At 42.2% G+C, this 25,873-nt stretch overlaps 1 protein-coding gene across 3 annotated transcripts in view; it reads left to right on the forward strand.

Annotated features, from left to right (window-relative positions):
• The window catches only part of Pde5a (phosphodiesterase 5A), a 132,719-nt gene that overhangs the window by 34,278 nt on the left and 72,568 nt on the right, over nt 1–25,873 (forward strand). The gene's annotated exons all lie outside the window — the stretch shown is intronic.

Consider the following 25,873-nt stretch of genomic DNA (forward strand, 5'->3'; position numbering starts at 1 on the left):
ACATTTTACTTAACTAGCAGACTTAGATTCTATTAGCACTGTATTCCCTATTTTATACTTACTTAAAGAATACATAGTTGATAAATGATCCATGAAACAGAATGTTTGATTTGCACATTCTGTAACCTACCTGCACATTACAAGCAAGTAAGCAGATCTAAAAGATCACAAATTACAGTGTTATATGGCACTTCAATCGCCCGATATGCCACATTTTGAAGGGTCAAACAGGAGTCTTTATTAGAAAGCCAGTGACTGTGAATAGACGTGTGTCCCCCAGAAAGTGGCAGCCTCAAATACATATAATACTATTAGGAGCTGAGCCATGAGGGTAAGAGAGTAAAGAAAGAACAGGAGGGCTGGGGATATGGCTTAGTGGCAAGAGTGTCTGCCTCATATACATGAGGCCCTGGGTTCGATTCCCCAGCACCACATATACAGAAAATGGCCAGAAGTGGCGCTGTGGCTTAAGTGGCAGAGTGCTAGCCTTGAGCAAAAAGAAGCCAGGGACAGTGCTCAGGCCCTGAGTCCAAGCCCCAGGACTGGCCAAAAAAAAAAAAAAAGAAAGAATAGGAAAAAAAATCTCAACAAGCCAGATCAACTCTAATGGAGAGTTGAAGAGGGGCGCCATAGTGACCTGAGGAGATTTAGGAGACATGAGGCATGGTACAAAATGGAAGTTGAGCTGGTTGGGTCTAAATAGGGTCATGGTCAGGGCAGAGTCACAGGGAGCTCAAGAATTCAAAGAGTCTCACGAGTTCATAGTACATTTCTGGCAGTTCCAGTAACCTATTGTCCAAGTCCCACCCCTGTCTCTAGGAATTTAGGTAGACCCATCACCTGAGGGTGGACTTCATCTACACCCACCAAGGAGCCAAGATGGCCCCAGTTAGGCCTAATGGCCTATCGTCTACCACATTGCCAAGGTAGCTCTAGTTAGACCCAGTAGCCTTATTTCAATAGAAGTCAAAGTTCTACCCATCAACAGAGTCAATAGGATATGTCTGGATACATCACAGAGGATTTATGATGGACTTGAACCGTGTAATCATGTGCTAGGAGATGCTCTGTCCTGAGTTTAAGCTGGAGAACCAGGAGGCAGGTGGTGTCGTTCAACTCTAAGGAGAGCTGCTGCAGGCCTAAGAATCTAGCAATCAGATGCTTGGGAGCAGGAGAAGATGGACATCCCAGGTCCAGAAGACAGGGCAAGTTTCCCCTCCCTCTGCCTTTGTGACCTCTGGGCCTCTCATGAATGGGCTGATAGCACACTGAGGAGGAGGTTCTGACACACTCCCCAGACACACCAGAAGTAATTTTGTCCTCGCTGTGAGGGCATCTCTGAACACATAAAATTAACTATTAACACCAATTAAATCAGAATGTCCTTAGAGATTCTATTTACTCATATATTTGTAAAGCTCTCTAAAGAATTCTAAGTCCAGCCAGGGCTGAGAGTTCTTGGTGGTGAAAGCAAATAGACTGAAATAGCCCCTATCGGTCTTTCTTAACTGAAACTGCAAAGCACAGTCACCTGGGGAGTGTTTTTACAATTCCAGTCTGGATGCTGGTGCCTGTGATCCTAGCTACACAGGAAGCGGAGAGTAGAGGATCATGGTTCAAAGCCAGCCCGGGAAGGAAAGACCTTGAGACTCTTAGCTCCAATTAATCAGCAAAAAGCTGGAAGTTGAGCTGTGGCTTAGTGGTAGAGTGCTAGCCTTGAGGAAAAAGCTCAGTGATAGTTCCCAGGCCCTGAGTTCAAGCCCCAGCATTGGCAAACTAACTCTCTCTCTCTCTCTCTCTCTCTCTCTCTCTCTCTCTCTCTCTCTCTCTCTCTCTCTTTCCCATGCCCAGGCTTCCCCTTTACAGTGAATCTCTGGAATTGAGATCCAGGTTATTGGTATTTCCTAGAGCTTCAAGTGATCACAATGTATGCCCAAGGTTGAGAATCATTTCTAATCATATTAATTTTAAATTAAAAGCACAAGTGGTCTCCCCTTTATAATGGTTTGAGCTAACATTTTCTTGACATTATGTAGGTGTGAAGGCAATGCATATTCAATAGGAAATGTACCTTGAATGTTGATCGCTTTCTGGGGTAGTGATACTGTAGAACACTGGGTATGCCAGACAGGGCTAACCCAGCCAAATCTCTCTCTCTCTCTCTCTCTCTCTCTCTCTCTCTCTCTCTCTCTCTTTCCATGTGTGTGTATATATATACACAAACATACATACATTCATATATAGATATAGATATATAGATGATGATTTATAGATATATGATTCATGTATATTATATATGACATTTATACATTCTCTCTATATGATTTATATTCACATTGTGACTTTTTGTTAGTCCTGGGGCTTGGACTCAGGGTATTATCATCTTACTTGGCTTTTTCCCTTTAAGGCTGGTGCTCTACCGCTTGAACCACACCTCTGCTTCTGGCTTTTTGGTGGTTAGTTGGAGATAAGAGCTTTCTGTCCAGGCTGGCTTTGCACCTTCGATCTTCAGATCCTAGGGTTCTAGGAGTTAGCCGCGCGGGCCTGGCTTCGCAGTCGGCATCTTCTGGCTTCTCTTCCCTTCAGTCGGTTACCAGATTCTATTGTTGTGTTTGAAATTTGGTTCTTTTTCATTGTATGGCCTCTCATTCCATTTCCTTTCTTTTCATCCCTGTCCCTTACATCATGACTTGGACTTTGAAGCAATACCTGAGCTTTTTAAATGTTCTCAGAGGGAGTTTCTCATAAGGGCTTAAATTCTTCATTCCAGCTTGCATTCCCCGAGGTATTTTCCTAAAATATAGCTAGCTTGCTCACTTGGTTGCTCTCTCTAATTTCTCCTCTCTCCATACCCCTCTCCACTCCCCCCCCCACCCTCTTCTCCCCTCCCTTCCCCTCTCCCTGTCTTTTGCTTCTTTTCTTTTTGCAGGCCCTGGGGCTTCAACTCAGCGCCTAGGCACTGTGCTTCTTTGGCTCAAGGCTAACACTCTATCACTTAAGCCATGACTCCACTTCTGGCTTTGTTGTTTTTTTTTTGATAGTTAATTGGAAGTAAGAGTCTTTGGAAGTAAGACTTTTCTGCCTGGGCTGGCTTCAAACAGTGATCCTCAGATCACAGCCTCCTGAGTAGCTAAGGTTACAGGCCTGAGCTACAGGTGCTTAGCCTGTAGTTCGCTCTCTGAGTCAGTGCTTAGATCTTGCATATGGCACAGGACACATGTTAGGGTATCTTGATCATTGGTGGCTTCACATTCAGGATGTCCAGGCTGAATCTGAGATTGTTTTCTGACAAGCACTACACTGTCCATTGTCAGGGTTTGAGATTCACAGTCTGATCAGAGTTCCTAGCACAGTCACTCTTCAGTAGTCAAAAGTGAGTTCTTTGACCAAGCACCAGTAGCTCACACCTGTAAACCTAGCTACTCAGGAGGTTGAGATGTGAAGATTATGGTTTGAAGCCAACCAGGGGAGCAAAGTCTGTGAGACTCTCACCTCCAATTAATCACCAAAAAAGTCAAAAGTGGAGCTGTGGCTCCAGTGATAGAGTGCTATACTTGAGCAAAAAGGCTCAAGCACATGGCCTAGGGCCTGAGTTCAGGCCCCAAGAATGGCACAGGAGGCTAGTTCCAGGCATAATTACTGAAAACATCTGGAGCTATGACATGATTGTGAGTTTGATGCATTAACCAAGTGTGTGAATGAATAAATAAAATTCACACTGTGTGTGGACTTGACGGTGAGAGTGATAGTCACAGGTGCCAGATTCAGCAAACTGAAAAAACAAACAGAATGTGTCCCAGGCAATATTTGTGATCTCATTATACAAAAAGTATTCTTTATTATTTATCTAAACTCAGGTTTACTCCAATTTTATTTATTTATTTATTTATTGCCAGTCCTGGGGCTTGGGACTCAGGGCCTGAGCACTGTCCGTGGCTTCTTTTTGCTCCAGGCAAGCACTCTGCCACTTGAGCCATGGCACCACTTCCGGCTTTTTCTGTTTATGTGGTGCTGAGGAATCGAACCCAGGGCTTCATGCATGCTAGGCAAACACTCTACATCTGAGCCATATTCCCAGCCCCAGTTTACTTCAATTTTATCTGGCAACTGTAGGTACTAAGTTAAGGATTACGATTTTGGACACTTCACAAGATGATTAGCTTTTAGTTAGTAAGTATACTTTAGAACCCTGCTCCCTGCAAAAACAACATTAAGGGAAGGGATCTTTATGCAAACCATTACATTTCTCTTTCTAGATAGTTTGGACCTGGGGTTGGAGGTGTGGCTGAAGTGGTCCAGCACCAGCCAATGAGTGAAAGCAAGCATCAGATACTGAGTGTGAGTTCCAGTCTCAGGCAGTCCATCCCCCAGGAAGGACTGAAAATAGCCTGAGGATGACAACAGCAATCACTAGGGCAGAGTGAAGGCACTGGAGCTTCTCTACAGAAATGTCTTCAGGCCAGGCCTGATGGTTGTGCCTGTAATCCTAGTCATACGAACACAGATGTGAAATTGAGATTTCATTCTGCTTATATAGAATACATATGTAGGACAAGATCTCATTCTGTAGCTTACAGGAGCCCAAATGGAGATTCTACCTGAAACGAACCAAGAGCAGAAACAAATGAAGAGCTGGGGGCGTGGCTCAAATAGAATAGCGTTTGCTGGCTCAATGCAAAGGTACCAAGTTCAAACGCTAACATGGCCCCCAAACCAGGCCCTACATCCTCAAGATACACATTCTCCCTTTATCCAGCTATCAAATGAGCAGAGTTTAAATCAAAATAGACTTTCAGCCCAGTTGGGTAAAGGGTGGCTCACATATTTCAAAAGTTCCCCTGTTTAGCAGTGCACTGCGCTGTGTTTGGGTGTGTGCTTAAGCATGAAAGCCCCGGATCATCAGCCAGCAGAACAGCTAGCTCACCTGTGCTGCCCCCTGCTCTCCGCTGAAGTCCATCTCTTCTTCCTCTCCCGCCCTCCTCAACCCCTGACAATCACTTGTAGGCTCCTTGTCAACACAGTTCTGCCATTTCTGGAAAGCCCTCTGCCTGGAATCTTCTAGTGTGTGGACTGCCTGGCTTCCTTCACTGAGCATAATGCCAGAGAGGCTGGCCAGATCTTGCCTGTCATCTTCACTTCCTTTTATTGCTAGGTGATGTGGATATTTGGTCTAATGTTCATTCAGAAATAACAAGACGTTTGGTCTCCCCAGATTTTACCTACAATGAGAAAAGCTATTACCAGTGACGTCATGTGGGTCTTTGTGTGGACTTAGCTTTTCATTTCTCTTGCATAAACACAGCATAGAAAACACTAGTTAGTATTGCAGTTATATGTTTAATTGTATAAGATTTACAGACTCTCGTCCGTGGCTAGGCCATAGTGCATTCTTCCCAACCATCAGCTAGAGTTGCAATTACTTCATGTTCTTGGCAAAAATTAGCTTGTTCTTATTTAGTTTTACTCAGTTTAATAGGAGCTGACTCTGTTTCCTTCCTTCCTCCCTCCCTCCCTCCCTCCCTCCCTCCCTCCCTCCTTCCCTCTCTCCCTCGTTTCCTCTCTCCCTCCCTCCTTCCCTTCTTCATTTCCTCTCTCCCTCCTTCCCTTATTTTTTTCATCTTTGGTGGTATATAGTGAAAATTGAATTCAAGGCATCACATTGACTAGGCACTTAGCCACTTGAAACATACCTCCAGCTTCTGTTTATATTGATGACTATCCAGGGAGGTTCTTGGTTTATGTCCAGGCTGGCCTGGCCTATTATGTTCCCGCTTTTGTTTTTGCATGCCTTTGAAAGTGACAGGCCTGTGTCTCCATTCCCGGCCACTGCCTGAGATGGAGTCTCATGAACTCTTCATGCCCAGGCTAGCTTTTCACTGCAAGGGACTGACTTAAATTTGGCTGTGTGAATTAGTAACTCCTCACCTGCTGTTCACTTGCTGTTCACTCACAGATGTGACTGAAGTCACTGCAGCCATAGGTCCTGAGATGGTCCTAAGCTCAGCCTAAGACATCTGGGCTTCTGAGCTTCCTTAGGGCTGCGTTCCGGCATCCTCTCCTGCTGTCTATTGTATCCAGTAATTACCTGGTATGAAGTTTAGACTCTTCACTGGTTTCTAGAAAAGTTCACTCATACCAAGCTTTTCCTGAGATGAAAACCTTGAAAGCCAGGTGCCAGTGGCTCGCACCTGTCTTCCTAGCTACACAGGAGGCTGAGATCTGAAGATCACAATTCAAAGACAGCCAGGGCAGGAAAATCCATGAGACTTAATTCCAACTAAAAAAGAAACCCCCCAAATCCAGAATTGGGGCTGAGGCTCAAGTGGTAGAGCAGTAGACACTAGCCTTGAACACAAAAGCTTAGGAACAGCACCCAGGCCCTAAGTTCAGCGCACACACACACAACTGAGTGACTTCACTGGAGACAAATAGCTAATGGAGAGAGGGTCTCCCTAACAGCTTTTCAAACATCATGCTGACCCTCCTCATTCTCTACTCTCCCTCCTTGCTCCCTCTTTTCCCTAATTTACATGGCCCAGTTTTCAATTGTTTCCTGTGAGAATTTCTTCTTCAGAAAAAGGTATGAAGATAAATAAAGAATAGACATACTTTCTATGTGACTGTTATCATATAAAATACTAATTTGGCTGGCCAAGAACCAGGGCCACTTGCAAAATGCAGTATGAAACTTCCAGAATCAACTTCACATTTATAGATGCATTAAAAACAAAACAAAACTTCTGGACCATGTTTGCCTTGTGTCCACACACAGTGTCTCTGGCTCTCACAAAATTTTTGAAGTCAAAATTTATAGTTGCTGTGAGGCTCAGGGAATAATCGTAAAGATTGTTTTGCTCTGAGCTCGAATCCTTTCTTACCACTTCCTGCATGACAAAGAAGGATGATGGGAGTGGTTAATGCCTTTCAGCTTCCCTTCCCTCTTCCACACAGGGGTGGGAAGAGAGGACTCCCCTCCAGGGGCTTGGTGAAGGTCGTCCTCATTCACGTATGCAGGAGGATTTAGCATCCTTCTTGGATCACTGAGAGCAGTCGATAGAATGTCAACTGGTCTCTTAAGGAAATCCTAAGCGAGCGGACCTCAAGATGCACTGTCCTGGTAAATCGAAATGTTGAATGGCGATCCCTTTGTACAACTCCTTAATGATAACAAATAATAACAAAAGAACTAGAGCTTCTAGGATACATAAAGAATGGAAATTAATATCACCTCATAATCAGTCAGTGGGACTATATACTACCAGTCTAATTTATAACTTAGTCTTTCTTTACATTACCCTCTCACAAACTGTAAAACTTAAAGAAAATTGCTTTTAGCTGTATTTCCTCATAATTGAGGCCAAAGATATTTGTTGTCTTCTGTTTGTATAGGCCCACTGGATTGAGTAAGCTAACACTCATGCCCTCACTGTATATAGGCGCGCTTAAAATGTACCTCAGTGACTGAATTATTCATCAATAGGTTACTAAACACACTGGTACCCGTCCGTGACTAGTTTTTTCAAAGCACAGGAACTAATTCTGGAATTCTGTGTGACTGACGTTGATACATAACATCAACACCTAATAGGCCAGAGAATTTGGGAAGAGTGTGTGTGTCTGTGCGCGCGCGCACGCGCGTGCATGCACACGTGTGGGGCTTGAACTCAGGGCCTGGGTACTGTCGCTGAGGTTTTTTTGCTTAAGGGTAGTGTTCTACCACTTCAGCTTGTATGATACATAATTGGAGAAGAGTCTCACAGACTTTCTGCCCAGGCTGGTTTCCAACCACAAACCTCAGATCTCAGCCTCCTGTGTAGCTAGGACTGCAGATATGAGGCACTATCCTTCAGCATGGGAAGATTTTTAAGATGCACTAAAATCACTAAAGCTCACTACGCTTTTCATTTACTTCTTTTTGTGAATTAATAACATAGTTATCTTAAGTATAATAGGCATAGCAATGCTGTTTGAAAAATAGGGATCCTAGCTAACTCTAGACTTCTGTGGTAATAAGTTTCGGAAAAAGAATTGTACAGGGTAAACTTTTGCAATTGTCCTCTGTTCTTAATCCTTTCTAAAAGACTGGGGTTAAATGGACAAAGTGAATAGGAAAAAAAGAAAAACCTAGAAAAGCCTGACAAGGTTAAAAGTAACCAATTTTGGAAAGGCCCAAGATCTACTGGCCAGAGAAAATGAATGAACACAAAAAGGAAAGTCAATCAAAAAGAGAGCTGTCTATTCTGTGTATCAGAAGGTGGCCTGAGGAATAAGGAAATAATTTGGAAATAACTGTTTTATGGATAAGAAGCAACGCATGTGACATCCTTGAGGAAATCCTGTAAAAGCTGTTCTAAGGGCCTGGTGGATATTAACTCATAAATCTTTATGGTAACCCTAGGAACCAACCATTCTCTGATTCTCACTAAACACATGGGTGAAATTGAGACATGGAACATTTATGGAAATTGTTAAAAAGTCACAGACCTAAAAACTGGCAAAGCTCAGGGCTAGGAATGTGGCTTAGTGGTAGAGTGCTTGCCTAGCATGCATGAAGCCCTGGGTTCGATTCCCCAGTACCATATATAGAAAAAGCCATAAGTGGCTCTATGGCTCAAGTGGCAGAGTGCTAGCCTTGAGCAAAGGCAGCTCAGGGACAGTGCTCATGTCCTGAGTTCAAGCCCCAGGACTGGCAAAAAAAAAAAATTGTAACTAAAAACTAGCAAAGCTGGCATTAGACCTAGCCCTTGGACTGCAGTCATAATGTAGAAAATTCTGCTGTGTGTGATGATTACATTCTTCCCCTCTCAAGTGCACTCATGTGTTAATGTGGCTACCACCGAGCTTTCTCATGCTTCTTCAATGCTAGTGTTTAAACTTCTTGACAGACAGATTCTTTCCAGAATGGAGGAGGGAGGAAGAGAGGGAGGGAAAGAGAGAAAAGGAGAGAGGCAGAAAGATCATAGGTACATTCTCTAATGCTCTAATAATCCATGAGGAAATTTTTACCAGAGACAAAAGAGCCACAAGAGCAGGTTGCACATAAATCTGGGCCAGTGCATTCTAGAGGAGGACCATGATATGCAGCATAATTAAAAGTCATTTAGCTGAACACTGGTGGCTCACACACCTGTACCCTGTGTTCTCAGGAAGTTGAGATCTGAGGATTGTGGTTTGAGGCCAGCCCAGGCAGGAAAGACCATGAAAATCTTTATCTCCAATTAAGCACCAAAAAAGTTGGAAGTGGAGTTGTGGCTCAAGTGGTATGTACAGCACCTAAGGCTCTGAGCTCAAGTCCTAGGACTAGCATACACACACACACACACACACACACACACACACACACACACACACACACACACACAGTTTTCATAGCAAGACTAGACTTTTTTAGGGCTGCTGTTAAGCTCTTTTCTGATTTTTATTTTTTTTAGACCTAAGCCACCCTGACTTGCATTAATTCTTCCTATAACCAGACAGAATTCTTTCAAGTTAGTGGAGATTCTCCAGCTCAGATGACCTACTTCTGAAGTCCTCCCCTCCCTGAAGTATGGCTTGTTATGACATCGTGGAGATGACTGTTCTTGTTTATTTATAGATACTGACTCTACATAGAAACTCTCACTTGCTGCTCTGTCTCAGGGACTACTGAGGTTTTTTCTCCGTGGACAGTCTGGGAAAGATCAGGTACGGGGCAGAAGGCAGAGCAGTTTGGAGTCAGCAAGCTCTGAACATTTCTTACAGATCTGAACTGGAAATTGGGTCCAGTCATGACTTTCAGGGCAGCCTGAAATACCACGGTTGAATATGAACTTCAGTTATAAAGTAGAAATCTAATTTGGAATAGAACTGTATTCTTTTCTCATTTTCATCTCATCTTGGTTTCACTTTATTGTACTTGATGACACACTTGGCAATCCTTTGATGCAAATAAGACACTTACAATGGAAGATTTATGATAAATTATTTACAGTGTTGATAATGGAGAGTTTTTAGCTAAATAGTGTTTCATATCTTTCCCTTTAAAAATAAGTCTAAATAGATTCAAACAAGATCAGCTATTTTTATGAGATTTCTGGAAGATAAATACTTTGTTGAACCAAAGTCATTTAATGCCTGCTAAAAAACCATAAAATAAGGAATGAATATGAGATGCATAATTTCAGTGTCAAGATATGAATATAAATAATTTACAGGATTTAAGCTTATGACACCATCTGCTTGTTTAAAATATGATTATTTATATTCTTTAAAGTGTCTGTTGACAAGTAATTGTTGAATCATTGAAATATGCAGAGTCCCTGGGTGCTGGTGGCTCACGCCTTTAATCCAGCTACTCAAGAGGTTGAGATCTGAGGATCGCAGTTTGAAGCCAGCCAGGGCAGGAAGGTCTGTGAGACTGTTAACCTCCCATTAATCACCAGAAAACCAGAAATGGAACTGTGTCTCAAGGTGGTAGAACAAGCAAAAGTGGTAGCCTTGAGCAAAAGAGCTCAGAGACAGCATATAGGCCCTGAGTTCAAGCTCCACAGCCAACAATAAAAAAGGGAGGGAGGGAGGGAGGAAAGGAGGGAGGAAGGAAGGAAGGAAAGAAGGAAGGAAGGAAGGAAGGAAGGGGGTCCATATAGATTTTTTTTACGAGAAGCAGAAAAGATACTTGATTTTGAATATTTTCTCATTTAGAGGGGTAGATCTTGTACACTAAAAACTAAATATCTACCTATACAAGGAATTAAAATCAATGTTAAAGCCCAGTGATGGTGGCTCACATCTATAATCCTCAAGAGGCTGAACTCTGAGGATTGTGGTTCAAAGCTAGCTCTGGTAGGAAAGTCTGTGAGACTCTTATCTCCTATGAACTACCAAGAAGGTGGAAGTAGAACTGTGGCTCAAGTGGTAGAGTGCTAGCCTTAAGTAGAAAAACTGAGGGACAGAGCCCAGGTCTTGAGTTCAAGTGTGCGCACGTGCGCACGCACACACACACACACACACACACACACACACACACACTCAACATTAAATGAGTCCAATTCTCCACACTCAAGTTTAAAGGCAGGCCTGATGTTTGGAGAGCTGGGTGAGAGTCATGCAAGAGCACTATAGTGTTTACACGTGTTACCCACAGCTGTAAGGGAGATGTCACAGAGGCTTCCTTGACCTGCACATAGAGTGGACTAGAAGAGACCCTGGCCCATGATTGTTGTCCACGGAACCAACTGGGGCCTTCTTCAGGTAAGTAAATGTAGTGTCAATAAATATTATAGCCTTATGCATAACTCTTCGTTCTAAGTCAAAATAGCTAGAAATGTAACTCCCCAAATAAGCAGATGTAATCTGTCCGTTGATCTCAAGTCTATTTTAGTCTGCAAGAACTGGCTACTTGTGTGTTTTTACAATCTTATAAATTGTTCATTGTGTTTATTCCCCCCAGCAACCCTCATCTGTGGAGCTTTGCTTTAGTAACAAAAGTTATGCAGTTGCTGTTTGTTCCTCATTCAATGTTGTGATAGCGATTATTCTTCCCTTTTTGCATTTTCCATATTGCCCTTTAAATAATAAACAAGTGCATTTTTTTTAATTTGCCAGTTCTGGGCTTGGACTCAGGGCCTGAGCACTGTCCCTGGCTTCTTTTTGCTCAAGGCTAGCACTCTGCCACTTGAGCCACAGTGCCACTTCTGGCCGTTTTCTGTATATGTGGTGCTGGGGAATTGAACCCAGGGCCTCATGTATACGAGGCAAGCACTCTTACCACTAGACTATATCCCCAGGTCCAACAAGTGCATTTTATAAAGAAGACATTAGCCACTTTCCCAAGGGGGAAAAATTCCTTGAAATAGCCACGAAAAACAATTCTGATCAGTGAAAAGACAACTCTGCACTTGGGTGAAGACAATGTGGAAGCTGAAGGTTTAATTATTCGTAGGCTCTGTGTACTCAAACAGAACATTATTTTTAACACTATATTTTATTCAATAGGAGCTTTATCTTCATTGGCTAGCCATTCTCATGCTTACTGAAATGTATTATATTTTTAATTTAATAAATCATTTAGAAATTTAATTTTAGGAGTTTTACATAGTCCCCGAATAATGATTATTAGAAATCAGGAACCAGCTGCAGATAAGCATGAACAATTTCTTTGTAGACTATCTGATCCAACCCTACACAATTACATCCTTGAAAGCATTTTGACTAATACTTCCCATGTTTTCATACATTCTTTATTTATTTTTTTTTTTTTTTTGCCAGTCCTGGGGCTTGAACACTGAGCACTGTTCCTGGCTTCTTTTTGCTCAAGGCTAGCACTCTGCCAAATTGAGCCACAGCGCCACTTCTGGCCTTTTCTATATATGTGGTACTAAGGAATCAAACCCAGGTCTTCATGTATATGAGGCAAGCACTTTACCACTAGGCCATATTCCCAGCCCTCATTCTTTATTCTTGATGGTACAGGGATGTGAACTTTGGGCCTTACGGCTGGTAGGCAGTTGCTCTACTACTTGAGCTGTACCCCTTGCAGAATTTTCACTTTAGGTTATCTTGCAAGTGTGGCCTCAGGTTTTTGTCTTGTGCAGAGTTCAAGCAAAGATCCTCCTACCTGTGGCCTCCCAAGCTGGAGTTACAGGTATGAACAAGCTCAATCAGTGGTGGTGCATTCTTTTTTGTTTTTGTTTTTGGTGCTGGCCCTGAGGCCCTGAGGCCTGGACAGTCCTTGAGCTTCTTTTTGCTTAAGGCTCATGTTCTATCACTTGAGCCACAACTCCACTCCCCCTAACCCTTGGTAGTTTATTGGAGATTAAGATTCTCACAGGCTTTCCTACCTGAGGTGGCTTCAAACTGTGATCCTTAGATCTCAGCCTCCTGTGTAGCTAGATTAAGGACGTGAGCCACTAGCGCCCTAATGACCATCCACCATGCATTCTTAAAGAATTAAGGTAGTTACCAATGAAATTATTGCTCTTGGTAGATGTATGTGTGAATATTTATATTCATTGAAGAACAAAAATTTATATAAGTAAAGTGCTTTATAAACTGTTAATCTGTATTCCTTCCTTTTTCAATCTTAATTTTAAAACATCTATGTTATATAAAGCTTTATATTGAATCCTCATTTGAAGGTCCCTACTTGTGGTCAGGTGCTATAAGGTGTTCATCTCTAATTTACCAGCAAAAGGCCGTGTACTGCATGATAATATGAGCAGCCAGTGGAAACAGAATTGGTGTACAAAGAAGGTAGTGACATTGGTGTTTAAAAGCAGCTTGAGTACCAGACACTGGTGGCTCACACCTGTAATCCTAGCTACTCAGGAGGCTGAGATCTGGGGACCACAGTTCAAAGCCAGCCTGGGCCGAGAAGTACATGAGTCTCTTTTTTTTTTTTTTTTTTGCCAGTCCTGGAGCTTTGACTCAGGGCCTGAGCATTGTCCTTGGCTTCTTTTTGCTCAAGGCTAGCATTCTACCCCTTGAGCCACAGCACCACTTCCAGCTTATTTTTTTTTCTGTTTATGTGGTGCTGAGGGATCGAACCCAAGGCTTTGTGCATGCCAAGCAAGCACTGTACCACTAAACCACATTCCCAGCCCTCTATGAGACTCTATCTCTAATAAACTACTTCAAAAAAAAAAAAAAACCCAAGTGGTGCTGTGGCTCAAGTGGTAGAACACTAATCTTGGGCTCAATGAGGCTCAAGGACAGCACCCAGACCCTGAGTTCAAGCCCCAGAACCAGCAAAACTAAAAAAAAAAAAAAAAAAAGTTCAATAAGGAAAACTGAGGAGAAAAAGAGGATTTGTGTGGTAATCTAGTTTGGCTACATATTTATAGTATGACTCCTATTCAGAGGTGTTGCTTTATTATTTTGAACCATAGTAGCCAAAATGAACTGACACACTAAAATTTCAGACATTCAGCTAAGAAATAGCAATAGGGAGAAAATCTTCATACTGATACTTAAGAAATTAAGAACCACTGCTTTTTAAACTAGTAATTATGGACTTGATGGAGTTAAGGAAATTTCCCAGTATTTATGTATTTATAACAAGGAAATTTCCCAGTATTATTTATTATTACTTTGTTGTTATTATTTTGTTTTTGAGCTGGTACTTGAATTCAGGGCCTGGGCACTGCACATAGTTTTGGGGTTTTTTTGTTTTGGGGGGTTTTTTGCTCAGTACTGGCATTCTACCATTTGAACCACAGCTTCATTACAACTTTTTACTGGTTAATTGGAGATAAGAGTCTCACAGATTTTCCTGCAGGGCTGGCTTTGAACCATACTCTTCAGCTGTCAGCCTTCAGAATAGTTAGGATTACAGGTGTGAGCCACAGGCACCTGGCTCAGTATTCCTTCTTTGTTAAGTTAGAGAACTGTGATTCAGAGCCACACTGTCTTACTAGAAGGAAGGCTGCATGTTTCTAACGCTGCCCCTGCTGTGCAGCCCACCGTCCTACGATTGCAGGATGTCTGTGTTCAAATAAATCTTACATGCAGAACTGGAGCCACTTGGGGCATTATCATGTGTAGAGATGGGTACACACACTGGTGAGTTATTTTGATACAAAGAATAGTTGGAGATAGATGTTGATGTGCTAATTTTATGCTAATTTTGGACTAACTCCCAATTAAGCAGGGAGGCAAAGTATGAAAGAAGGAGCTCTAATTGTGTGTGTGTGTGTGTGTGTGTATGCGCGCGCGCATGTGTGTGCACGCATGTGTGTGCATGCACTGGTACTAGAGCTTGAATTCAGGGCCTGGCTTCTTTGGGCTCAAGACTAACACTCTGCCACTTGAGTTACAGCTCTACTTCTGGCTTTTTGGTAGTTTTTATTAGAGATAAGAGTCTCCTGGACTTTGCTTCCCCCGCTGGCTTCAAACCATGATCCTTGTAGCTATGACAGGGGTGAGCCACTGTCATCCTGCAAGAACTTTGATTTTGTCAGAGAAAAAATAATATGCAGCCTAAATGTAGTGACTCCCTAGAGCAACTTTCTTTGCCTCTCCATGCTTCAGATGACTGAGATGTAAAGTTTCAACACAAAGTACAAACATCCTGGGTAGTTTTGAAGTCTTCATGATACCAGGAATGTGACAGTGGCCACCAGTGGGCTCTTCACCTGAGAGGCTTCAGGAAATAGCTGCCTTCCTTCTCAGGAGGCATTCCAAAGCCACCCAAGTAGAAAATGGAAAATTAAACAACAGTAAGCACTGGATGTGCCACAACGTGGCACGGCAAAAGACAGCATGCTGCAGTCTGCTGGATCACCTTCCTGTCTCCAGCAGATCTTTAAGGGCATATAAGGAGAATGTGTGCACAGCGGAGGCAGATGCTGCTCCCTCGGACCAGCTCTGGGCCCCAAAGCACAGGAAGACCCAGCAATGAAAAAGGCAGAGATCCCTTTGATCCAGGTTTAAGAACTTTAACTTGTTGCTTAAAAGTTGATGTGGTAAGGAAGTTTAGTGCCTGGTCAGGGTCAGAACAGATAAGAATAAACCACTAAAATTAAGAATTAGAACACCCTGTGTTGTCTGTAATCCTACCTACTCAGGAGGCTGAGATCTGAAGATTGTGGTTCAAAGCCAGCCTGGGCAGGAAAGCCCATGAAACTTATCTCCAGATAACCACCAAAAAATCCAGAAGAGGAGCTGTGGCTCAAGTGGTAGAGTACCAGTGCCCAGGCCCTGAGTTCAGTGCCCAGTCCCAGGACTGGCACATACACAAAAAATAATTATATCAGAAATTATACCAGATACCAAGCAGTTGGATATGGAAAGAACCTTACTCAGGTTAACCTTTTCCTGCCCAGTGTTACTGAGCCCTCGAGGCTCACTGTATGAGGTTGTAACCTCATCTTTCATGTCTGCGTTCTTCAGCAATTGCATAGTCACTTGTTTTTTAAATTCCTTGAAATTGTTATCAATGGCAAAGCACCTGGATGCTAATGTATAATCAGCTCATTTGGGAGAAGTGTTGATACTCCTGTATCACTCACCAGGATGGGGCGCCCCTCCACCCCCAGATAGCGTCCTGATAGCTATCCCAATCAATTCACTTTGCTTTTTCTTGACTAGTATACTCATTTTGGGAGGCTGCATCAATAGCCATTATTTCCAGATACATAGGCGACTTGTAGACCATAGAAGTGGCCCTCAGCTATATAAACTTACTACACAATTGAAAATCCAAGTCAAAGATGAAGAACTTTTTGCAGCCACTTTGGATTCCTCTTTGTTTCTTAAAGTTAAAATGTAGACACTGTGATCCTTAGCTACTCAGGAGACTGAGATCTGAGGCTTGTGCTTTGAAGCCAGCTGGGGCAGAAAAGTCTGTGAGACTCTTATCTCCATTCACCAGCAAAAAGCTGGAAGTGGAGCAGTGACTCAAGTAGTAGAGCACCTGCCTTGAGTGAAAAAGCTAAAGAGACAGCGTCAAGATCCCGAGTTCAGATGGAAGGACTCACACACACACACACACACACACACACACACACACACACACACACACAGAGAGAGAGAGAGAGAGAGAGAGAGAGAGAGAGAAATCATTCTATTCCCAGCTGTGAAAATATACATTAGTAAGATAAATGCACAGTAGGAGCCAAAGCTTCATAATTCCTTTAGGTCACAGAAGAGCCTTGAAGAACCTACCCACCTTCTATTCAACAGAGACAGTGTAAACTTGGAGCCAGGCATGGAGCCCTGCACATTCCTGGTCCAGGTACATGGCTTTCCTGGGCATTAGCTTTGCCTGTGATAAAGTGGGAAGAATAAATGAGTTAACCAGCAGAAATGGCCTGTCCTATGACAGGACCCACCATGCTCTTCTTTAAGAAAAACAAACCAAAAAAAAAACTGTGTTTTTATTGTTAAGTAGTTATACAAAGGAGTTGGCGCTCCACAAAGTAGTCTGTGAACACATGAGTCTTGATCACTGCCACTTGCATCCTCTTTTTAATGGCAAATGTTTTAGCCTCTGAGCATTTCTGGCTCTGGCTAGCAAAAGATATAGCAATTGTGTTGGGACACAGGGTATCTGTCATGTTGCCAGTTTTCTTCAGGGCATCTCTTTTCACTGCTCTCAACTTGCTAGAAGTTACCTATTCCTTGAGATCTAGGCCACGGAATAAAATAAGTGTATTGGTCTCCTTATTCCTACTCATTCCCCAACCCAGGAGGTGCATACCATTCTCTTGAGATGGAAAGAGTTGGTGTAGGAGGGCTAGTGCATACAAATGGAAAAGAGGACAGAAATAATGTGTGTGTGTGCACGTGCATGTGCCTATGCGCTGGTTCTAAGGCTTGAACTCGGGACCTAGGTGCTGTTCCTGAGTTTGCTGACTTAAGCCACAGTTCCACTAATGGCTTTTTTGGTACTTAATTGGCAGTAGGAATCTTATGGACTTTTCTGTCCAGCTGGCTTCATAACCACAGTCCTAGCCTCTTAAGTAGCTAGGATTATAGGAATGAGCCACTAGTACCTGGACCAAACAATCAGTCTTATTAGTCATTTAGAGAAATGTGAAATCCTTGATTCTGCAACTCAGTCATAGAAGTTCCAACACACAAAACAGCAACTAAAAAAATGCCCAAAATTTGCACAAGTAGCTGTAAGCATCCTGAATCTGAAAGCCAATATAACCAATAAAATAAATCCCAAGACTCATTTTCTCTAGGAACAAGGTTAATGCAAATGCAAATAAGGTAGAATTTTATAAGCATTGTACTGGCAAATGTGGAAAAAAAAACCACCCTGAAATCCTAGGTGCTGGTAGAGGATGTGAGGTTAACAGAAACTACATATAAAAGTATGAATTTCTCCAGGGTGCTGGTGGTTTACACCTGTAATTCTAGCTTTTCAGGAGGCTGGAATCTGAGGATCAAGGTTTGAAGCCAGCCAGGGCAGGAAAATCTGTGAAATTCTTATCTTCACTTAACCACCAAAAAGCTGGGAGTGGAGGTATAGCTCAAGTGGTAGAGTTATCAGCCTCTAGTGAAAAAGCCACATCATCTCCTCTGAAAAAAAAAGTATAAATTTCTGTAATCCCTTTTGAGACTACATTAGAGAAGCACCAAAATTTAGCATATCTATGCAAGGATGTTTATGTAAAGATGTTCACTGTAGATTTAATAACAGAATTTTGAAAACAAAATCATTATTTGAGGGTAGGATGAAGAAAATTCGATATGGAATGTAATATTACATATAAAATGTATAAACCCAATTTTGGTATGGAATGCCAAATAAATCAATAAATAGATGACTAAACTAGATCTATATTAGCTGGTCCAACAAATAGTGTTAAATACAGTCTGAAGTTGCAAAATGATGTATATTTTATGATTTCTAAGTAATCTTTTTGAAAGATAAAAGTACTTCACCTTCATTATATTTATCCAGAATATGAAACAAAGCTGACTTGGAGGAGGAGACAGAAGAAGATAAAAGATGCACTGGGAAGAGAAAATCCAATTTAATTTAATCTTATTAATAGTAAGCAAACATTACTAAACCTTAGCATTAACATATAGTCATTTCATAGCAGTGGTTCTCAGAATTTCTTTTGTTCCTGGACCAGAATTCTCAGCATCACTTGAGAACTATTAGAATTACAAATCCTCAGACCTGCAAGTAGAACTGCTGTATTGTATGCATGATATTTTAATCAGAGGGAATATTAAAGCTTGTTTTTCCTCTCTCCATGGTCAGCCTTCTAGGCTATAAAGTTTCAACTCCATGACTAAAGTTTTGTTCCTTTCACATCAAGTTCTATGGGCAGATCTCTTTGTACCAAGTGAAGAGGGGAGAACAAAATGGGGACAGGTAGAATTAGCCATTATTTGAATGTGAATTGCTTAGTAAGTGTATCATCCTAATTTTTTTCATCTGACAGTTTTCCCATGATTAACAAATAGCTCAAGTATTGAGGGTATTCACAACAATATAAAGTGTTGGTGAGCCAGTAGAACATCAGATACATGTGGAAAGGGGGGGTGACACTGATTAGGTGCATTGTATTCATCTACTATATTGAATGGCAGCTTCTTTGTACAACTACTTAAAGATAATATTATTATAAGTATAAACTAAAGGTAATATAATATATGCTATATGTTATATAATATGTGTTATATATAATGGATGCTATATGTAACATATACAATTATATACTATGTTACTCCTTGTTATAGGGATTGTCATTGTCCACTGAGACTTTCACAAGGTGTGTTCGAAGGCAAGGTTTTAGTGGAGGAGGTGAATGACAATATATTAGAACAAAGGACATTCTAACTCCAAGACCCACGTAGTCATTGATGCCATCGAGGGCTATGCGTTTGTTTCTCTGCGGGTTAAAAGAATTGAAAGGGAAGGTAGTACTTAAAGCAGACAGAGAAAGTATTTGAAAGCAAAAGCAGGCTAGACTGTGTGTAGAGAGCCGCCCCATAGGAAGCACCCTGGGAGGCCCTGGGTGTTACTCTAGCACATGGGTCTACCCTCCTTCCCCAGGCTTGCACTATGTGATGGCTCATGTGTACCATCCTGGTTTTCTCACTTGTCTGAGCAGGAACGCAGAGAGTGATGGGAAGAAGCATTTGAGTAAGAGCCCAAGGCATTATGGGAAGAAGCTCCATAGTGGGGCGCTTTTTTTTTTTTTTTTTTTTTTTTTTAGCCCTAGCTACCTAATCAGGGTGGCCTAACTCTCCCTCCGTTGTCTTAGTTCAATTTGGGGGTGTGGAATGTTGAGAGTCTCCCGTGTTTGCGCTGTGGCTGGGTAAAGCCATTAGAACTTTTTGGAAGGTGAGACTGATGTGTGTGATCCAGAGCAATGTCTCAAGAAGATAAAGTGGGCTTCAGGACCAAAGATACAGACTAAAGGTTAGGAGACAATCACAAAGGCGGTTTCAGGGCTTTCTGAGAAAGTGAACAGTAAGGTGGTGGCAGAAACATCCAAATGCACCATGAGTCGGGGAAGATGAAGAAAAGAAACTGAGAAACAGCTGTGCTTATTTTATTTCTTATTACAGCAGAATAAAAAAGCTACTAGGAATTTGTGACTTCAGACAAGCAGATGGATACATGACCTTTCAGCTTTGGAGGGAAGTCAGAGTCCAAAATGGTTATCCTCAGTGCTGTGTTTCTACCCAGAGAAGCTGCTTATGTCTTCTCCAGCCTCCACCGGCTGCCTGCAGTGCTCAGCTCTTCCTCCCTCTCCCAAACCTGCAAACCTCTTTGCCTCTGACTACCCTGCTGTCTTCTTCTGCCCTTACAAGGACCTTGTGACAATGTTTGGGCCCATCCAGATGGTCCACCATAACCGTGCATCCTCATAGCCTGAACTTAATGTCTATGAGAAGTCACGCTTTTTTTGGTAACTTACCAGAAGTTCCAGGGATTAAAAACCAGGGACATCTTCAGAGGTCATTGTTATGGAATATGATCCTAAGTAGAGGATCGCCTGGGATTCAACAGGCACTCCATAGTAGGCACTCAGTGATTGGGTGTGTTTCTGTGTCAATATTAGACCTTGAACTCAGGGCCTGGGTGCTGTTCCCTAACTTTTTCTCTTAAGACTGGTTCTCTTCCCCTCTGTCCATGACTCCACTTTCAGCTTTTTGCTGGTTAATTGGAGATAAGAGGCTCGTGGATTTGTCTTCCCTGGCCCACTTCGAACAGTAATCCTCGATGCTCAAGCTCTTGAGTAGCTGGGATTACAGGTGTGAGGCATCACACCCAACTTGGCCCTCAGTAATTATTAGTTGGACAATGTATTTATGGCAGAGTGAAAGAGTCAGGTAAGGAGAAATTTGTAAAGGGCAACTGAGAGAATCCTCTACATGCTTTTAACATCAGCTGTTCTTGTTCTTGTTGTTACTGCTCTCTGTTGTCATGTTGTGATTTTCTTGACAATGTGTGTGGGGCACCGATTATCTCAAGTCCTGTTGTCACAGGAGGTACTCTGTAGCTAGGAGGGAAGATCACTGAGGTGATTCCCTTGCTGTCCTCCCTGACTTGCCTCTTTATGTGCCTCATCCTCAGCCCTGGGCACTGGGCATGTGTTGAGATGGATATAGCTGCCTGGGACAGCTGCTTAGGGAAGAAAAAAGTGCTCAGCCTAGCCACAATCAGGTCACTTCGCAGCAGCTGGCTGTCCCATTCCCCCCAGTTCACCCGGCCAGTGCCAAGGCTCACCCTCTCCATTCTTCAGAGAGCACTGAGAGGACATCCCAGCTGTGTGTGCCGGGGCAAGTGCCAAGAAAATAAACCTCAGAGGGCTGGGAATTGGCTTAGTGGTAGAGTGCTTGCCTAGCATGCATGAAGCTCTGGGTTCGATTCCTCAGTACCACATTAACAGGAAAGGTGGGAAGTGGAGCTGTGGCTCATATGGTTGAGCATTAGCCTTGAGCAAAAGAAGCTCAGGGGCAGTGCCCAGGCCCTCAGTTCAAGCCCCAGGACTGGCTAAATAAATAAATAAACCTCGGAGAACTTTCTTTTTGCTCATACACAGCCTAGGGTACCTGTCTCCCAGGACTCAGGACCAGCAAGCAGAGGCAGCAATGGATGGACTTCCTATGAGACTCCACATCTTTTCTGTTTTCTGTCTTGGGGCTTGAAATCAGAGCCTGAACACTGTCCTGAGCGGCTGCACTCAAGGCTAGTGCTCTCCCACTTTGAGCTACAGCTCCACTTCTGGTTTTGTTGTTGTTTCATTGGCTATGAGAGTCTCACAGACTGCCTTGCTCAGGCTGGCTTCCACCTGCACTCCTCAGACCCCAGCCTCTGCCATCAGCACCCAGCAAGTCCTTCACATTTTCATGGCCTTTGCCCCTCTTGCATACAGAGTTGTCTCTGAAATCTAGCATTAAAACTAGCATGCCATTCATGCCTGCTCTCCCTGCCCTGGGGAAGCAGTTCCTGTGCAGCCTGGGCTGCATGTTAAGTTCAGCTCCCTTTCAACCCAGGCTCAGCAGCCAAACAGCCCCAGCCAGAAGGACCCGGCAGGCAGTTACCTGACAGGAAGCAAATGAAGCTAATTTGTGGAAAGGAACAATCCGTGACACAGCCACACCAGCATGAGCTACAGGGAGCGTTCTGCTCAGTATACAATGAAATGCAGAGTAGTTGAGCTGTTACTTGTTTTCACTGACTTCATGACCTTGAACACACACTATACCTCCCTCCTTTCCTTCCTCCTCTTCAGGGTTGGGGAGGGATAGATGTGTACAGGGTGTGTACATATATGTATATTTATACATATATGGATGGATGTAAAAGATCATGCCATGTATGCAGATATATGTGTATGTGTATATCTATACCATATATTATGATATCCTATATTAATATATGAGTTACTATATATTAATTATATATCATATATAATAAACATTTAATATGTACAAATTAATATATATTAATTAGGTATTAGGAGCATTGTTCTTTTAAACAGACAGAACATTTTTTTCATCCTACATTTAGAAATAACGCTTCTCTTACAACTATTCTTGAACTTAAAACTTGCCATTAAAAATCAAGCTGAAATTGGGACACAGGTTTTAATAAAAGGAGAGCCAAGGGCCTGTCGCATGCCTTTTGAAGGAGCCTTGTGTAACGAAACGTCTTCTGTTGGGGGACCCCAAGGAACAGGTATTATTTTGGTCCCAAGTTTCCTGTAGAAATGACTGCTCCCATTCCTCAGAAGGCTAAACATAGAACTCCCCTATGACCCAGCAGCCCCACTTTTGGGTATCTATCCAAAAGACCACAAACATAATCACACTAAAGCCACCAGCACAACAATATTCATCGCAGCACAATTTGTCATAGCTAGAATCTGGAACCAACCCAGATGCCCCTCAGTAGAAGAATGGATCAGGAAAATGTGGTACATATACACAATGGAATTTTATGCCTCTATCAGAAAGAATGACATTGCCCCATTTGTAAGGAAATGGAAGGACTTGGAAAAAGTTATACTAAGTGAAGTGAGCCAGACCCAAAGAAACATGAACTCTATGGTCTCCTTTATAGGGAATAATTAGCACAGGTTTAGGCAAGTCACAGCAGAGGATCACAGGAGCCCAATAGCTATACCCTTACAAACACATAAGATAATGCTAAGTGAAATGAACTCCATGTTATGGAAACGATTGTTATATCACAGTTGTAACTACTTTCAATGTGCCATATGTAACTGTAGCCTCTATTATTGATGATCTTCTTGTATCACCTTCCTGTGGTTGTACCTACACTTTCTCTGTATCTTATTTGAGTATATTGGAAACTGGGTATACTGGTATTAGAACTAGGAAATTGGAAGCAAATACCAAAATCGAGAGACACGGGGTAAAAAAAAGACAAACAACTACAAAAGCAACACTTGCAAAACTGTTTGGTGTAAATGAACTGAACAACTCATGGCGGGGAAGAGATAGGCGGAGGGGGAGGGGGGAATGAGGGAGGAGGTAACAAACAGTACAAGAAATGTATCCAATGCCTAATGTATGAAACTGTAACCTCTCTGTAATTCAGTTTGATATATATATATATATATATATATATATATATATATATATATATATATATATATATAAAGAAATGACTACTCCCCACATGCAGGACATGATGCAAGCTCTTCCTCAGCTCGCTCTGACAGGTGCCAGAGGCAGGTCACCGCTGAAGGTAACGTTACCTATGGCCCGCAGCTGCTGTGGGTTACAGGGAACCACTGGGGTTTTGACTTGGACCAGGATTCCGGGGACCCCAGTGACCTAATTTAACCGACAATATCACTTTTACTAGTCTTGACTTCAGAAAATACCCTGCACTGCCATTTTGCTTTTCTTGTAAGACTTCAAAGTTATCCCATCTCATTGTCAGTGTATGATTGTATCATAATACAGAAATACTGAGCTAAGTTGACCATGAGGAGTTTAAAGAGCATCTGTTTTTTGTGCATGTAATTTTTTATGAGTTTATATTAGTCACACTGGAAGGGGGTTTGTTGTTACATCTCCACACGTGATTGCATTGTATCCAATCAATCTCACTCTCCTTTGTTCCTTTCCCTGCTCCCCTCCATACCTTACAAAGTAGCTTCTCTGATAACTGTGCCTGTATATTTGGAGGTGATCATGTTTTTATAACAGAGAAGCCTCCTTCTTGACCTCCTCTAGGAACCTCTTCAAAGTTTCTAGCATGCTGTGCACCCTCAAATTCATCATTAGTGCAGTGTTAGTGCTGGCTTTCATCTGCTCTGAGTTCCTTTAGCATAGCCTTTATTCCAGTGGCCATCAGCCAGTTACCTACTGAGCATGTTAGCATTTGTTGAATACGTGCATGAAGGAGTGCTTGGAATATGCCAGGAGACTTTTGTTGCTTGTGTTGGGCCGCTCTGGGCCCCAGGTGTGCCCCATTGGTTACAGGGGAACTGCCTAGCAACAAAGCAGACATGTCTAACCTTGGACAAGAAAGAGCTCCTGCCTAGGTTTTTGCTGGGGCATCTAGAAATCCTCCAGTTATTTTCAAGAGTGAAAAAGTAGACAGCAGTAAGGGAGAGTTGAATGTAGGGCAATTTAATAACAAAAGGTTAGGATAAATGAATAGTTCTACTTTTTGAAAAATATATTCCTTTAGATTATGGTGAATAAAATATATAGTTTATGGCAAGGTTCTGGTGACTTATGCCTGTAATCCTAGCTACTCAGGAAGCTGAGATCTGAGGATCCTGAAGCCAACCTGGGCAGGAAAGTCTGTGAGACTATCATTTCCAGTAAGTACTATAAGGGAAAATAAAAGGCTGGAAGTGAAGCTGCAGTTCAAGTGATAGATAGAGTGCTGCCCTTGTATATAAAAGCTCAGGGACAGTGCCTAACCCTAGAGTTGAAGCCCCAGGACCAGCAAAATAAATAAATAAAATATATTACATGTAACATATGTGTGTGCTTTGTATAACTAATATACACTAACAAAAAAATGAATGGCAGGAGAGTAAAGTGGGTTTTGTTTGGGGCTGAGTATCTGACAGGGAAAGGGTAAATGAGAGTGACCAAAGTACTTATTACACAGGTGTGAGAATAAACCAGTGAGAGCAGTTGAAAACTGTTTTAAGAAGGGGGTGGGAAATAAGGGAGAACAATTGTGTACATTATGTGCATGTCTGGAAATGTCACGATAATCTCACAGACAAAAACATACAACACTTTAAAAAATCTTTTTAAAAAAGTCTCTTGAGACACAGGGTAAAAAAAGACAAACAACTACAAAAGCAATACTTGCAAAACTGTTTGGTGTAAGTGAACTGAACACCTCGGGGGCGGGGAGGGAAAGGGGGAGGAGGGAGGGGGGTATGAGGGACAAGGTAACAAACTGTACAAGAAATGTATCCAATGCCTAACGTATGAAACTGTAACCTCTCTGTACATCAGTTTGATAATAAAATTTTGAAAAAAAAAAAATCTCTTGATCCTAAGGAAGAGAAAGAGAGAAAACAGATGTTTAGAAGACCAGAAAACATTAGACAAGAATGTATCCTCCTCCCTGATCTCTTCTCTTTGAAGGGAACTTATATCATTTAATTATAGCAAAGCAATAGGGTGACCTGGATAAACAAAAGATGAGAGAACTAAGACTTAAATACATGTATGTATGTATGTATGTATGTATGTATGTATTTATTTATTTATTTATTTATTTATTTGGTGCTGGTACTGGTGGTTGAACTCATGTCTTCAAGCTCTTGTTCTGCTTTTCCTGTTCAACGTTGGCACTCTACCACTGGAGACACAGCTCCACTTCTGGTTTTCTGGTGATTCATTGGAGATAAGAGTCTCACAGATTTTTCCTGCTGGGCTGGCTTCAAACCATGATGCTCAGATCTCAGAC

This window comes from Perognathus longimembris, chromosome 24 (assembly GCF_023159225.1).
Source record: "Perognathus longimembris pacificus isolate PPM17 chromosome 24, ASM2315922v1, whole genome shotgun sequence".
Taxonomy (NCBI): domain Eukaryota; kingdom Metazoa; phylum Chordata; class Mammalia; order Rodentia; family Heteromyidae; genus Perognathus; species Perognathus longimembris.